Raw genomic sequence first — 14515 nt, 5'->3', positions numbered from 1 at the left:
ATCAAACCCAGGTCACTGGCGCTGTAAGGCCGCAACTCTACTGCTGCGCCACCATGCCGCCCGTATCCACCTATCACTTGCCTGGATTGAACCCTAGTCTGTAAGGCAGCAACTCTATCGCTGCGCCACCGTGTTACCCCCTTCTTCAGTCTGATTGTGGTGGGGAGGGGAATAGAAAGCTGGAAGAGTAGAGGGGCAGGATAGAGAGTGGCAAGTGATAGGCAGATACAGGTGAGAGGGGTATCAACAAGGAACTGCAGATGCTGGTTTACTAAGGACACAAAATGCTGGAATAACTGACCAGGCCAGGAAGCAGCTTTGGAGAATATGGATATGTGACGTTTCGTGTCGGGACCCTGTGTTCTTCAACCTGGAGTTTATGGTCCTCAGGCTCATGTATCTTCTTCCCCGTAGCCAATAAGATGAGATAAGATGAGAACGCGGCCAGGGTGATGTGCACATTTAATAATCCCTTTGATGGTGGGGAGGTCAATAACTGTGATGGACCCATGGGATCCCTGCCTTCTTATTCCACCACCAACTGTGAACTGCAGTTTGATCACCTTTTGCAGAAAATGCCTCATTTATCCCTCTATTGATTTCAGTGGAAATTATATTGGACAATTTCCACAATGGGTGGCTGATGCACAGTATAAATTAGACATCTCTGCCCATGTACTGAGTGTTCCTTTGGATTTCTGGAAAAAAATATTCCATACCATTGCAGAATTCCAGTTCATATTACATTAAAGTGTCTACTTTTCACCTTATGTCAATAACCTTTAGACAGCAGCAACCCAACGAAACGAACAGTTGTAACAGTTTTGGACAGGGTAAAGTGCAAGTTGATCTATGCGTTGTGGCCATCCGGCTCAGCAGGACCGGTTCATAGCAGCTATGGCCCTGGGGATGAAGCTGTTCCTGAGTCTGGAGGTGCGGGCATAGAAGGCCTTGTATCGTCTGCCCGATGGAAGGAGTTCGAACAGACTGTTGCAGGGGTGTGAAGAGTCTTTGTGGATGCTGGTGGCTTTTCTGAGGCATCGTGTGTTGTAGAAGCCCTCCAAGTCTGTGTTCCGATGGCCCTCTGAGCTCTATGGACTACCCGCTGTAGAGCTTTCCTTTCTGCCTCCGTGCAGCTGAGGTACCACACAGGGATTCCACTGTGATGGATGTTTCTTTTGTTTGGTGTTAGTTTATGATTGTATGTGTTATTGCATTTTTATTGATTATTCTTATTGGTCTTATTGTTGAACTGCGGGTAATGTTTCATTTCACGACACATTTATGTGTATGTGACAAATAAACGACTATTGACTATTGACAGCTCCAGAGACTCAGGTTCGATCCCGGTCTCGGGAGCTGTCTCTGTGGAGTTTGCACATTCTCCATGCTTAATTTTTAGTTTAGTTGAGATACAGCATGAAAACAGGCCCTTCAGCCCTCCAAGTCCACGCGACCATTGATCCCTGCTACACTAGCACACACTACACACTAGGGCCAATTTACAATTTTTACCGAAGCCAATCAACCTACAAACCTGTACGTCTTTGGAGTGTGGACCACCATGCCGCCTTAACAGGTCCTTCAAACCACCATGCCGCCTTAACAGGTCCTTCAAACCACCATGCCCACGCCGATCATCGATCACCATGCCCACGCCGATCATCGATCACCCGTTCACATTAGTTCCATGTTATCCCAGTTTCTCGTCCACTACCCACACGCTACGGGCAATTTTACAGAAGAATTTTACGGGATATTAAACCACAAACCCGCACTGCATGGGATTCTTCTGGTGCTCCGTTTTGCTCCCACATCCTAAAACCATGTATGTTTGATGGTTAATTGTCCTCTGTAAATTGCCCCTCATGTGTAGAGAGTAGAACCAGTGTGAGCGGGTGATTGATGGTCGGCATAGTGGGCTGAAGGGCCAATTTCCATGTTGTATCTTTCAACCAACCAATCACTGGAGAAGTCTGAAGAAGGGTCTCGACCTGAAACGTCACCCATTCCTTCTCTCCAGAGATGCTGCCTGTCCCGCTGAGTTACTCCAGCATTTTGTGTCTACCTTTGATTTAAACCAGCATCTGCAGTTCTTTCTTACACCTTCTACTCTATGATATACTTATTTGATGTAAAGTCTGTGATAACTACAACTTAAATGTATATAGCCTTTAAATTGATAAGGCATTTATGATGCAATTATCAAATAAAATGTGAACCCGCTCTATTTAAGGAGACATTTAAACAGATCTCCATAAACATGCTCACGGAGATCTTTTCGGGACCTGTAACAAAAATATGATCTTTAGAGTTTAGTTTTGAACACGAAACAGGCTGTTTGGCTCACTGAGTCCACACTGACCATCGATCACCCGTTCACACTAATTCTATGTTATTCCACTTTTACATCCACTCCATATACGCTCAGGGCAATTTTTTCAGAGGCCGATTGCCTACAAACTCGCACGGCTTTGGGATGCGGGTGGAAACAGAGCACTTGGAGGGAACCGATACAGTCACAGGGAGAATATGCAGATTCCACAAAGAAGCACCTGAGATCAGGATCAAACCTGGATCCCTGATGCTGTGAGACAGCTGCTCGAACAGCTGTGCCACTTTACCACACTACTGTGCCACTGTGCTGTCCTAATAGATGGGTGAACGCCATTCCAAAGGGATGATAATCTATGAGGAGGCAGGCTTCAATAATATAAACACCACTTTCATAGTTGGACAAGCAACTATACAAACTTATGTAACGTTATAAGCGTTTTCTTCATGCTATGCGATGACTCTCTTTAGCGAGCAATTTTATCACTTTTCCATGTTAACCCTAGCTCAGAGGCAGTCCTCTGCTTCAGAAAGTCTAAGTCCCCTTAAACCTCCAGAGATTTAGCCTCAGATGTCAGGCTGACACTCCAGTTGAGCACTGAGAGATTGCTGCAATATTGGCAGTCATTTTTTGGATATGTTTACCAAGGCATTTCCTGCCTTGAAACTATAACAACATTTAAAAGACACTAGGAATGATACACGGATAGGATAAGAAAGGTCGAGAAGGATGGGGGCAAAATGGGATTAGAATAGATGTGACATCGTGGTTTTGTTGAGTTGGGCTAAGGGCCTGTTTTGATTTTCTATGAATTTATGAATGTGTGGTATCTATTCAAAGATGAATTCCACTCGGTGACGCATTTATCTACAGCGCTAAAATCTGTTTATCATCTCACCTCCATTTGAGGGAATTCACTGTGATGTTTGCAATAATCTGTGAAAGTAGGGCAATCAAAAACCAGAGGACATAAGGGTTAAGGTGAGAGGGACATGATTTAATAGGAACCTGAAGGATAATCTTCTCACTCAGAGCATGGCAGGCATATGGAACAAATTTCTGGAGGATGTAATTGAGGCAGGTACAATAATAGTATTCAAAAGGCACTTTTTAATGGATAGAAAAGGTCTAGAGGGATATGGGACAAACACAGGTAAATGGGACTAGCTTAGATGGTTCATCTATGTCGGCATGGATGAGCTGGGCCAAAAGGCTTATTTTCGTGCTGCGTGACTAATTCTACGAGTACATCTCAGTACCTTATGAGTGTAAAAGGTTTTGGGAATATCTTGAAATTGTGAATTGTGGCTTTGTAAATCCACGTTTCCTCTTTCTGTACGACATGCAAGGAAAGAAAAGAAAATGCCTGTAAAATACCAGTGTTTGGGCTCAGCAGGGAAGCCCGTACTCAAGCCTTTGCAGCTTTGCTTGTCAATTTAAGTTCATGCTTCATTTAGACTTGTAGTAATCAACATGACAACTAGGCCAAGTATGTCAATGTGACTTCAGCTGCATTGATCACTCGCACAGTGTGGTAGAAGCTTCAGATGAGAAAGGCACTGAAATTAGCACCTTCAAGCCTATGTAAAGTGAGGGCTATTTCATCGGTATGCAGGCTTTATGTAAACTTTCAGTGCTATTTTAGTCAAAATGCAAACACTGAAAAATAATGACCAATTAAACCAATATTTCTGCCTTGATTGACTTCTGAGAAAAAAAAGGAGCAATTTTAGGAGATGAATTACGTACAGTCTTTGAGTGTAGAGCTATATAAAACGTAAACAGGGCCTTTGAAGCAACTCATCCAACTCATACTTTCGTAAACTTGGCCCATATCCCGACAAACCTCTCCTATTCATGTACCCGTCCAAGTGTCTTTAAAAAGTTATTATACCTGCCTCAACAACTTCATCTGACAGCTCGTTCCATACACCCACCAACTCTGTGAAAAGTTGCCCTCAGGTTCCTATTAAATCTTTCCTCTCTCGCTTTAAACCTATGTCCTCTGGTTCTTGATTCCCCATCTCTTGCAGTGTGTGGATCACTCCCTGTGGACAATGACTACACCGACACATTCGTGGTAGGGCGAACTCACACAAAAAGCTTTATTCACAGTAAAAAAGACGATGCCGGCGGGACGGTCCGGGTCTGCGCGGGGGCGCTGTCCTCATCATCGGTGGGCAAGTGAGGAGGCGCTGGCGGTCTCGGGCATGTCCCGATGGCTTGGTCTTGCTCCAAGAGGAGGTGCTGGCAATCTTGGGCTTGACGTGGTGGCTCAGTCTTGCTTCCCGTGTGGGGATGCAGTCGCTTGTAATCTGTGGGTACCACACTCTGTGAATAAGTTACCCCTCAGGTCCCTTTTAAATCTTGTCCCTCTCATTTCAAACCTATGCCCTCTAGTTTTAGACGGCCCTATTTGGAAAAAAGACTGGCTTTTAACCTTATCTGTGTCCCTCATAATTTTACAAACATCTAGAAAGACTCCCCTCAGCCTCCTATGCGACAGGGAAAAAAGAACCTATCAAACCTCTGCTTGCAGCTTAAATTGCCCATACCTGGTAACAACATCATGAATCTTTTTTTTCACCCTTTCCCATTTTAATGGCATTGGAAAATACGCATAGAACTAACTTCATTTTTGGTTGGAATACTGCTCACTTCCTTCACTCCATTCATTTGAGGCTCTGGATAGAAATGGTCAATTAACAGAAAACCTTTGGTCTCTAATATTCTTCAAGTGCTCGGCAGGGTAGATGTTCAAAGGTTTATCCACCGCTGGAGAATCTAGGGCTCGGGGTGAGAGTCTCTAAGATGGATTAACACAAAATGAAGAGAAATGGCTTTACTCAGAATTCTCAACCCCTAGGGGTTAGTGGCACTCAGTCTTTAAGATATTCTAGACAAATAATAAGTTGGCAAATGGAAGTTGAGAGGTTTAGCCACAATGTTGAATGGTGCAGTGTTAGACAACTCCTTCTGATGTTCTTAAAATAGTGTAATATTTAACTTCAAGGGTGCAAGCCATGAATGTTTGCTATCTTATAAATCTAAAGATAAATGGATTGCGTAAGTGATTGGCTAAAAGCTGAACGAAATAAATATTCAGAATCAAATTTCAAAAATGTTTCATGCCAGTCTTTCAGTTGAATGAATTCAGTCTAATGGTAACTCGTAGTTTATTTTTCAAGTAAGTCTTCCTCTCTAAGCCAACAATCATATTCACTTTCACCATTTGTGCTTCTTGTGGTGAAGACTGATTGCCACCTTCGAACCAACCTATCTTGTTATCACTTTCTTGAAATTTCTGCAGTGGAACACATGTCTTCAGATATGCTATTTTTCTAAGAAGCAAAGTAATAGGATTCTAAGCCAAATGCAGAGATTCTTAGGAGATGCAAGAACCTGCTGATGCTAGTTTATGAGAAAAAAGACAGGTGCTGGAGTAACTCATTGGGTCACTGGACAACATGGATAGACAATGTGCAGGAAAGAACTGCAGATGCTGGTTTAAACCGAAGATAGACACTACAAGCTGGAGTAACTCAGCGGAACAGGCAGCATCTCTGGAGGGAAGGAATGGGTGACGTTTCGGGTCAAGACCCATCTTCAGACCAGGAGAGAGGAGGAGAATTTCTTCAAAGTAGAACTATCTTGAGGAGATTTTGCAGTGGAGTAGTAAAATGAGATGCAAGGAACTGAGGATGCTGGTATACAAAAAAAGTCACAGAGTGCTGGGCTATCTTAGCGGGTCAGGCAGCATCTCTGGAGAACATGGATAGATGACATTTCGGGTCAGGAGACTTCTTCAAGGGATTCGAAGTATGGACAAAGAGATGGGTTATAAAAAATGTAGCCATTGATGTACTAGATTTACAAAGGGAATTCCAGAACATGGGGGTTGAGGTGTTGAATTTTATCAGTGATGGGTGGAAAGGGAGAGGAATAGTGCATGAACCCCCCCGACTTGGGGGGAACAGTGGCCAGTGTTCCAGAGATAGGGAAAAAAACAAAACCATGAAGGATTGAAAGTGCAAGAATGAGCATCTAAATAGTAATTTAAAGGAACCCGCAGCCTGATGGCAAATGAGATGGTCAAGAGTCAAAAATGTTTTATTGTTAATGTTAAATAATGTAAAATAAATAATAATGTTAAACAGCAGAATGAAATTCTTACTTGCAGCAGCACAACAGAAATGTAAGCGTGGTGCTCTGTAAAAACCATAATAAACAACAAAAAAGTTAAGTATGTATGTATATGTAAAACAGACCAAAAAACAGGCAATAATTGTGCAAAGTCAAACAATTATGGCCCCAAGTCTGTATAGATCAGAGACTATTTGGAGGCTGTGGTGTTTAACAACCTGATGGTTGTAGGAAAGAAGCCGTTCTTGAACCTGGATGTTATAGTTTTCAGGTTCCGATACCTTCTTCCCGATGGCAGGAGTGAAATGAGAGCGTGACCAGGGTGGTGTGGGTCTCTGATGATGATGGCTGCCTTTTTGAGGCAGTGACTCTTGTAGATCCCCTTGACAGTGGGGAGCTCAGTACCCGCGAAGGACTGGGCAGTGTTCACAACTATTTGCAATCTTCTTCGTTACTGGTTTATGAAATATAAAGTCTTAAATGAGTTGAGGATTTGTGGCAAACGGAATTGAAGACGGAGTGAAAGAAGTTTAGAGACATCAAGACAGAAGGTTTGCAAAGTAAGAGGCAATGGTTTATACAGTAGATTAGCTGAGACCGAGATGAAGGGGGCAATATTACTGGGCTGGAACGATGTGCGTTTCGTGATGGAGAGAATAATGGATCAATTTAAATTTCTGTAAAAAACTTGCACAAACTATGCAAAGTCCGATCTAAACATATAATAAACCAAGAAGATTATAAATAAATTAACACAGATGTCTAAAAATACAGCCTTATCGCTGAAAATTAAAGTCACACAGATTTTTTCAGCAGGCACAAGGAACTGAACATGCTGGAATCTTGAGCAAAACACTAAGCACGGGGGGAACTCAGCGGGTCAGGCAACATCTGGGGAGGGAATGGACTGGCGACGTTTTGGGATGGGATGAAGATCGTTCCAACACAAAATAGCATCTATTCCCTCCACATATGCTGCCCAACTCACTGCAATCCTTAGATTTTAGCTGCTCTCCTTTCAACCCTTCCAGTGAGATAGCTACCATAGGCAACCACTTGTTATTATCGCAAAGATTTTCATTGCATTTGCATTTTCTATAAATACCCGACATTTATTGTTATTTGTGTTAGCCACAATAAAACTCAGCAAGATCAGTGGAGCGGGGAGGCGTTTGCAGAGAACTGGGGTTCTTATTTTGTTCTCTTAATTATACATGGTAAAATAGTATTTACTAGAAAATAAATTATAGGGTTGGAAATGGCTCCACTTTACACAAGATAAAAGGTGGAGTGAGCGGTTAAATGACTAGACCAGATATATGAATAGGAAGAGGGCAGCTAAGGTAAGTGTGGGACCCCTGGAGGTTGAGATGAGCAAATTAATAACAGGAATCAAGCAAATGACAAGATAATTTAAACCAATACTTTACAGCAGTCTTAACAGTGGAAGATACTGCTAATATAGCAAAGATAACAGATGTATCTGTTTCAAACGGCATAGACTTTATAACAATCTGTATTCTAAGGGATAATGTATTGGACAAAGAGATAGAGTATAGAAACAGGCTCATCAGCCCACCCTGTACATGCCTGTTCAGACTAGTTCTATATTCTAGTTCTATGTCTCTCAAGAGAGAGTTACATATAGCTCTTAGGGCTAACGGAATCAAGGAATATGGAGAGAAAGCAGGAATGAGGTACTGATTTTGGATGATCAGCCATGATTGCATTGATCTTGATATCTTTTCTATGTTGTCTCACTTTAGCATCCCCTCCCTACACACTAGGGACAATTTACAGAGGCCAATTAACCTACGAACCCGCATGACTTTGGGATGTGGGAGGAGACCAGAGCACCCGGAGGAAACCCACGCCGCCAAAGGGAGAACGTGCAAATTCCACAGACTGAATCCGAGGTTAGGTTTGAACCTGGGTCTCTGGCACCGTGTGGCAGCAGCTCTACCAGCTGCACCCTTGTGGTGCAGATAGTGTGCTGCAAATAGTGTGCTGCCCTATTTTTTGTAGCCAATAAATCATGACATTCAAGAATGACAAGTTGTTTAATTCATTTCTTTAGAGAAAGGGGACTAAAAGTAGTTGAATCGGCAAGACGCAATGGTCTGTATCCAAAGCATTTAATGGAAGTGACTGCAGAGATAGTAATGCCATTGTTTGTTTTTTATAACCTCACTGTGTTGCAGGAGGGTGTGAGCAGATTGTAGAACTGTATAAGTTCAAGAAGGGAGGGAGACAAAGAGCAGGGAACTGGAAGCTAGTTGGCTTAACATCTAGAAACAAGGAACTGCAGATCCTGGTTTACACAAAGTGCTGGAGTGACTCAGTGGGTCAAGTAGCATAGAGGATCCTTCATTGCTTTTACTCTGGGGCTGTAGAGAGCATCCTGTCCGGCAACATTAGTCTGGTTTGGGAACAGCTCTGCCCAGGACAGGATGGCCCTGCAGAGAGTAGTGCGTTCGGCAGAACGCACCATGGGAACTACACTCGTCCCCTTGCAGGACCTATACATCAGGAGGTGCAGATCCAGAGCAAGCAAGATCATGAGGGACCCCTGCCACCCCAGCAACGGACTGTTCCAGCCGCTACGATCAGGCAAACGTCTCCGCTGTCATGCTGTGAAAACGGAGAGGATGAGACGGAGCGTCTTCCCACAGGCCATCAGTTCTGTCAACTTTTATAACCCCAGAGACTAAATTTTTGTCGACACTTTTTGTGCTATGTTTAGTAACTTATTAACTTTATTTATATGCTGTAACTGTAATTCTTTTTGTGCACAACCCGCAGGCATTGCCACTTTCATTTCACTGCACATCGAGTATGTGTATGTGACAAATAAATTTGACTTGACTTGACTCAGGTCGGGACCCTTCTTCAGACACTGAAGAAGTCAGTCAGAAGTCACTAGTCTAAAAAAGAGTCCAGACACAAAAAGTCACCTATCCATGTTTTCCAGAGATGCTGAGTTACTCCTGTGCTTTTTATCCCTTGGCTTAACATCTGTTGAGAACAAAATGCTGGAGCCTACCACCAAAGAAAAAATCATTAATCATTAAGAGAAACTTAATGTAATCAAACAAAGTCAACATAGTTTGATGAAAGGAAAATTATGTTTGGCAAATTTGCTTTAGTATTTCAAAGACCAACAAGCAGAGATGATAGAGGGGATCGTAGACTGTGTACTTGGTTAAGAGCTCACAGTATCGAGGGAAGTGTCTTAATATGGGCTGAAGACCAGCTGTAACATGAAAGACGGTCTGCATAAAAAGCTGTGTTAGAAGGAACTGCGGATGTTGGTTTAAACCAAGATAGATACAAAAAGCTGGAGTAACACAGCGTTTCGGGTTGAGACCCTTCAGAAAACTGGATGGATGTAACGAGTAAAGTATCTCGAGAATCAGTTTAGTTTAGAGATATAGCGCGGAACTAGGCCCTTGTGCCCACCGAGTCCGCGCTGGCCAGCGACACCCGCGCATTAACTCTAACGTACACACAATAGGGATAATTTACAATTTTACCAAAGGCAATTAACCTACAAACTTGTACGTCTTTGGAGTGTGGGAGAAAACCGGAGCACCCGGAGAAAATCCATGCAGGTCATGGAAAGAACGTACAAACTCAATATACACAGCACCCGTGGTCATGATCGAACTCGGGTCTCGGGCATTGTAAGGCAGATACTGTGCCACTTTGCCGCCCCATTCATCAAATCAATTCTTGATTCTTAATTATTTACTAGTGACTTTAGGAAGGACCAGAGTAAGGTATCCAAGTTTGCTAATTGCATAAAAATAGGTGGGAGGATATGCTCTGATTAGGATATTTGGACTCCATGGGAGGATATGGATGGATGAGTGAATGGGCGAAAACTTGGCAAGTGGAGTTTAATGTGGGAAAGGGTGAGGCACTTCAGCGTGAAGCATCGAAAAAGGAACCATTATCTAAATGAAGAGAGATTATGAATGAGTGAAGTACAGTGTGATTTAAGGCACTTAAATTTTGCATTCCTTCTCTTCTTATCTCACAATCTGAATTTCCATCTCTGGCCTTTGTCCAACCATCTGCCAATAAACTGTATCCCCCGTTGTCCTAAACCCACCTCATTTTCAGCTTTCTCCATCTAATACAATCAGTCCGAAGAAAGGTCCCGACCAGAAACATTGCTTATCCATATCCTCCAAAGATGCTGCCTGACCCACTAAGTCATGCCAGCACTTTGTATCTTTATTAGAATATCCTCATTTGATCGTAGAGAGAGACTTTTTTATTATCTTCTATGAAGTAGGAAGAGTGCTCACAGGTGGAAACCTGTGTACTACTCCTTTTTTCTGTTTAGTCACTAAACATTTCTGTGTGATCCTCTGTGAAGATAAGGTCCTGATTGTTAAGATTTACAATGCGCTATTGTGTTATAATCAGCTGCAGGCAGTATTGTGGTTTTTGTGGTCCTGAAGTGAGAGCAATGACAATCTGTGCAAACCAGCATGCAGTTTCTTTCATGAAATTGGGAGTATATACTTTATACCAAACTTTTCCTGTCTAGATCGATTGATAACAGTCATGGTTTAAAGTGTAAAACAGACACTGGGGAAATATTCTCTGCGTAACTGTTAACTACCAGTTTTAAGTAGGCATCTCTCGGGTGCAGAGTTAAGAGTTGGCATTGGAACTGTGAAGACACACTGGTTTAGAGGTTTATGGGCTCAAGATCCACTCCAGCTATTAAGAACAAAATATTTATTGGCCTTTGTACCCAACAGTGAGGTAGTACTTCAATTTTAGAGCTCCTGCCTTTTAGATTTGTTGTCAAATCACGTAATGTAGCTATATTTGAAGAGCATTGGAGTACTCTGTGGTCTCTTGGGCAGCACAGTGGCACAGCTGCTGCCTCACAGCGCCAGATACCCAGGTTCGATCTTGACCTCAGGTGCTGTTTATGTGGAGTTTGCACGGTCCCCTATGACTGCGTGGGTTTCCTCCGGCTGTTCCGATTTCCTCCCACATCCCAAGGAGGTGCAGGTTTGTAGGTTCATTGACTTGGAGTTAGATAACGGGTATCAAAGTCTCCAAAGTCCTTGTTATTGTTTTACAAATGATTGGAAAATCTGTGTTACCGTGGATAGTTATCAAGTATGCTTGTCACTAGCTTGCGGGTTATGGTGAATATTTCATCTCTGTACACTAGGAACTCTTTCAAGAGAGAATCCTTTCCCAAAATGACCCTACCAACAAATTAAAAACAGACATTTCTCTCAATCGATTTTGTAAGAACCTAGCCTAGAACAGTACAGCGTAAGAACAGGCCCTTTGGCCTACAGTTGTCCGCACAAAGAATGATGCCCAAGTTCAAACAAATTTCTTCTGCTGTGCATGATCCATATTCCTCCATTCCCAGCATATCCATGTGCCTTTCTAAATACCACTATTGTATCTCCTACCACCACCACACCCAGCAGCGCACCCACCACTTTCTGGATTAAAAACTGCACGTCTCTATTATACTCTGTCTCTCTCCCTTAAAGCTATGCTTTAATAGTCTGATATTTCCACCCGAGAAGAAAAGTTCTGACTATTTACCCTACATATAGTGCCCTCCATAATGTTTGGGACAAAGACACATCATTTATTTATTTGCCTCTGCACTCCAGAGATTTGAGATTTGTAATAGAAAAAAATCACATGTACATTGTCAGATTTTATTATAGGCCATTTTTATACATTTTGGTTTCACCATGTAGAAATTACAGTTGTGTTTATACATCCCATAATGTTTGGGACACATGGCTTCACGGGCGTTTGTAATTGCTCAGGTGTGTTTAATTGCCCCCTTACTGCAGGTATAAGAGAGCTCTCAGCACCTAGTCTTTCCTCCAGTCCATCCATTACCTTTGGAAACTTTTATTGCTGTTTATCAACATGAGGACCAAAGTTGTGCCAATGAAAGACAAAGAAGACGTTATGAGATTGAGAAACAAGAATAAAACTGTTAGAGACATCAGCCAAACCTTAAGCTTACCAAAATCAACTGTTTGAAACATCATTAAGAAAGAGAGCACTGGTGAGCTTACTAATCGCACGGTAGCGCAGCGGTAGAGTTGCTGCTTTACAGCGAATGCAGCGCCGGAGACTCAGGTTCGATCCTGACTACGGGTACTGCACTGTAAGGAGTTTGTACGTTCTCCCCGTGACCTGCGTGGGTTTTCTCCGAGATCTTCGGTTTCCTCCCACACTCCAAAGACGTACAGGTATGTAGGTTAATTGGCTGGGTAAATGTAAAAATTGTCCCTAGTGGGTGTAGGATAGTGTTAATGTACGGGAAACACTGGGCGGCACGGACTTGGTGGGCTGAAAAGGCCTGTTTCCGGCTGTATATATATGATATGATATGATATGAAATGATGATAATCGCAAAGGGACTGGCAGGCCAAGGAAGACCTCCACAGCTGGTGACAGAAGAATTCTCTCTATAATAAAGAAAAATCCCCAAACACCTGTCTGACACATCAGAAACACTCTTCAGGAGTCAGGTGTGGATTTCTCAATAACCACTGTCATATCATATCATATCATATATATACAGCCGGAAACAGGCCTTTTCGGCCCTCCAAGTCCGTGCCGCCCAGTGATCCCCGTACATTAACACTATCCTACACCCACTAGGGACAATTTTTACATTTACCCAGCCAATTAACCTACATCTTTGTACGTCTTTGGAGTGTGGGAGGAAACCGAAGATCTCGGAGAAAACCCACGCAGGTCACGGGGAGAACGTACAAACTCCTTACAGTGCAGCACCCGTAGTCAGGATCGAACCTGTGTCTCCGGCGCTGCATTCGCTGTAAAGCAGCAACTCTACCGCTGCGCTACCGTGCCGCCCTAGAAGTCCACAGAAGACTTCATGAACAGAAATACAGAGGCTACACTGCAAGATGCCAACCACTGGTTAGCTGCAAAAATAGGATGGCCAGGTTACAGTTTGCCAAGAAGTACTTAAAAGAGCAACCACAGTTCTGGAAAAAGGTCTTTTGGACAGATGCGACGAAGATTAACTTATATCAGAGTGATGGCAAGAGCAAAGTATGGAGGAGAGAAGGAACTGCCCAAGATTAAAAGCATACCACCTCATCAGTGAAACACGGTGGTGGGGGTGTTATGACCTGGGCATGTATGGCTGCTGAAGGTACTGGCTCATCTCTTCATTGATGATACAACTGCTGATGGTAGTAACATAATGAATTCTGAAGTGTATAGACACATCCTATCTGCTCAAGTTCAAACAAATGCCTCAAAACTCATTGGCCGGCGGTTCATTCTACAGCAAGACAATGATCCCAAACATACTGCAAAAGCAACAAAGGAGTGTTTCAAGGCCAAAAAATGGTCAATTCTTGATAGGCCAAGTCAATCACCTGATCTGAACCTAATTGAGCATGCTTTTTATATGCTGAAGAGAAAACTGAAGGGGACTAGCCCCCAAAACAAGCATACGCTAAAGATGGCTGCAATACAGGCCTGGCAGAGCATCAACAGAGAAAACACCCAGCAACTGGTGATGTCCATGAATTGCAGATTTCAAGCAGTCATTGCATGCAAAGGATATGCAACAAAATACTAAACAAGACTACTTTCATTTACATGACATTGCTGTGTCCCAAACATTACGGTGCCCTGAAATGGGGGGACTATGTATAAACACTGCTGTAATTGCTACAAGGTGAAACCAAAATGTATAAATATGGCCTTTATTAAAATCTGACAATGTGCACTTTAACCACATGTGATTTTTTTCTATTACAAATCTCAAATTGTGGAGTACAGAGGCAAATAAATAAATGATGGGTCTTTGTCCCAAGCATTATGTAGGGCACTGAATATCCCACATAATATTATATATACTTCCATCAGATTTCGCCTTAGCTTCCAATTCTCCAAAGAAAGCACCCTAGCAGTGGAAAATTGATACCACAGAAGGAAACCATGTACATCTTAGATGGAATTTGAGGGAATTGGGTTTTTACCTTC

The 14515-nt window shown here is 42.8% G+C and overlaps 1 long non-coding RNA gene across 1 annotated transcript in view; it reads right to left on the bottom strand.

Annotated features, from left to right (window-relative positions):
• Positions 1–4455: 4455 nt before the first annotated feature.
• LOC144599496 (uncharacterized) overlaps positions 4456–14515 on the bottom strand; it is a 35682-nt gene continuing 25622 nt past the window's right edge. Inside the window, exon 4 of the long non-coding RNA XR_013548012.1 lies at positions 4456–4650. This is a non-coding gene — a long non-coding RNA (uncharacterized LOC144599496). The remainder of the gene's footprint in view (positions 4651–14515) is intronic.

Source organism: Rhinoraja longicauda, chromosome 13 (assembly GCF_053455715.1).
Source record: "Rhinoraja longicauda isolate Sanriku21f chromosome 13, sRhiLon1.1, whole genome shotgun sequence".
Taxonomy (NCBI): Eukaryota; Metazoa; Chordata; class Chondrichthyes; order Rajiformes; family Arhynchobatidae; genus Rhinoraja; species Rhinoraja longicauda.
Note: the sequence above shows the minus strand (reverse complement) of the source record. Positions and strands in the feature narration are given on the sequence as shown.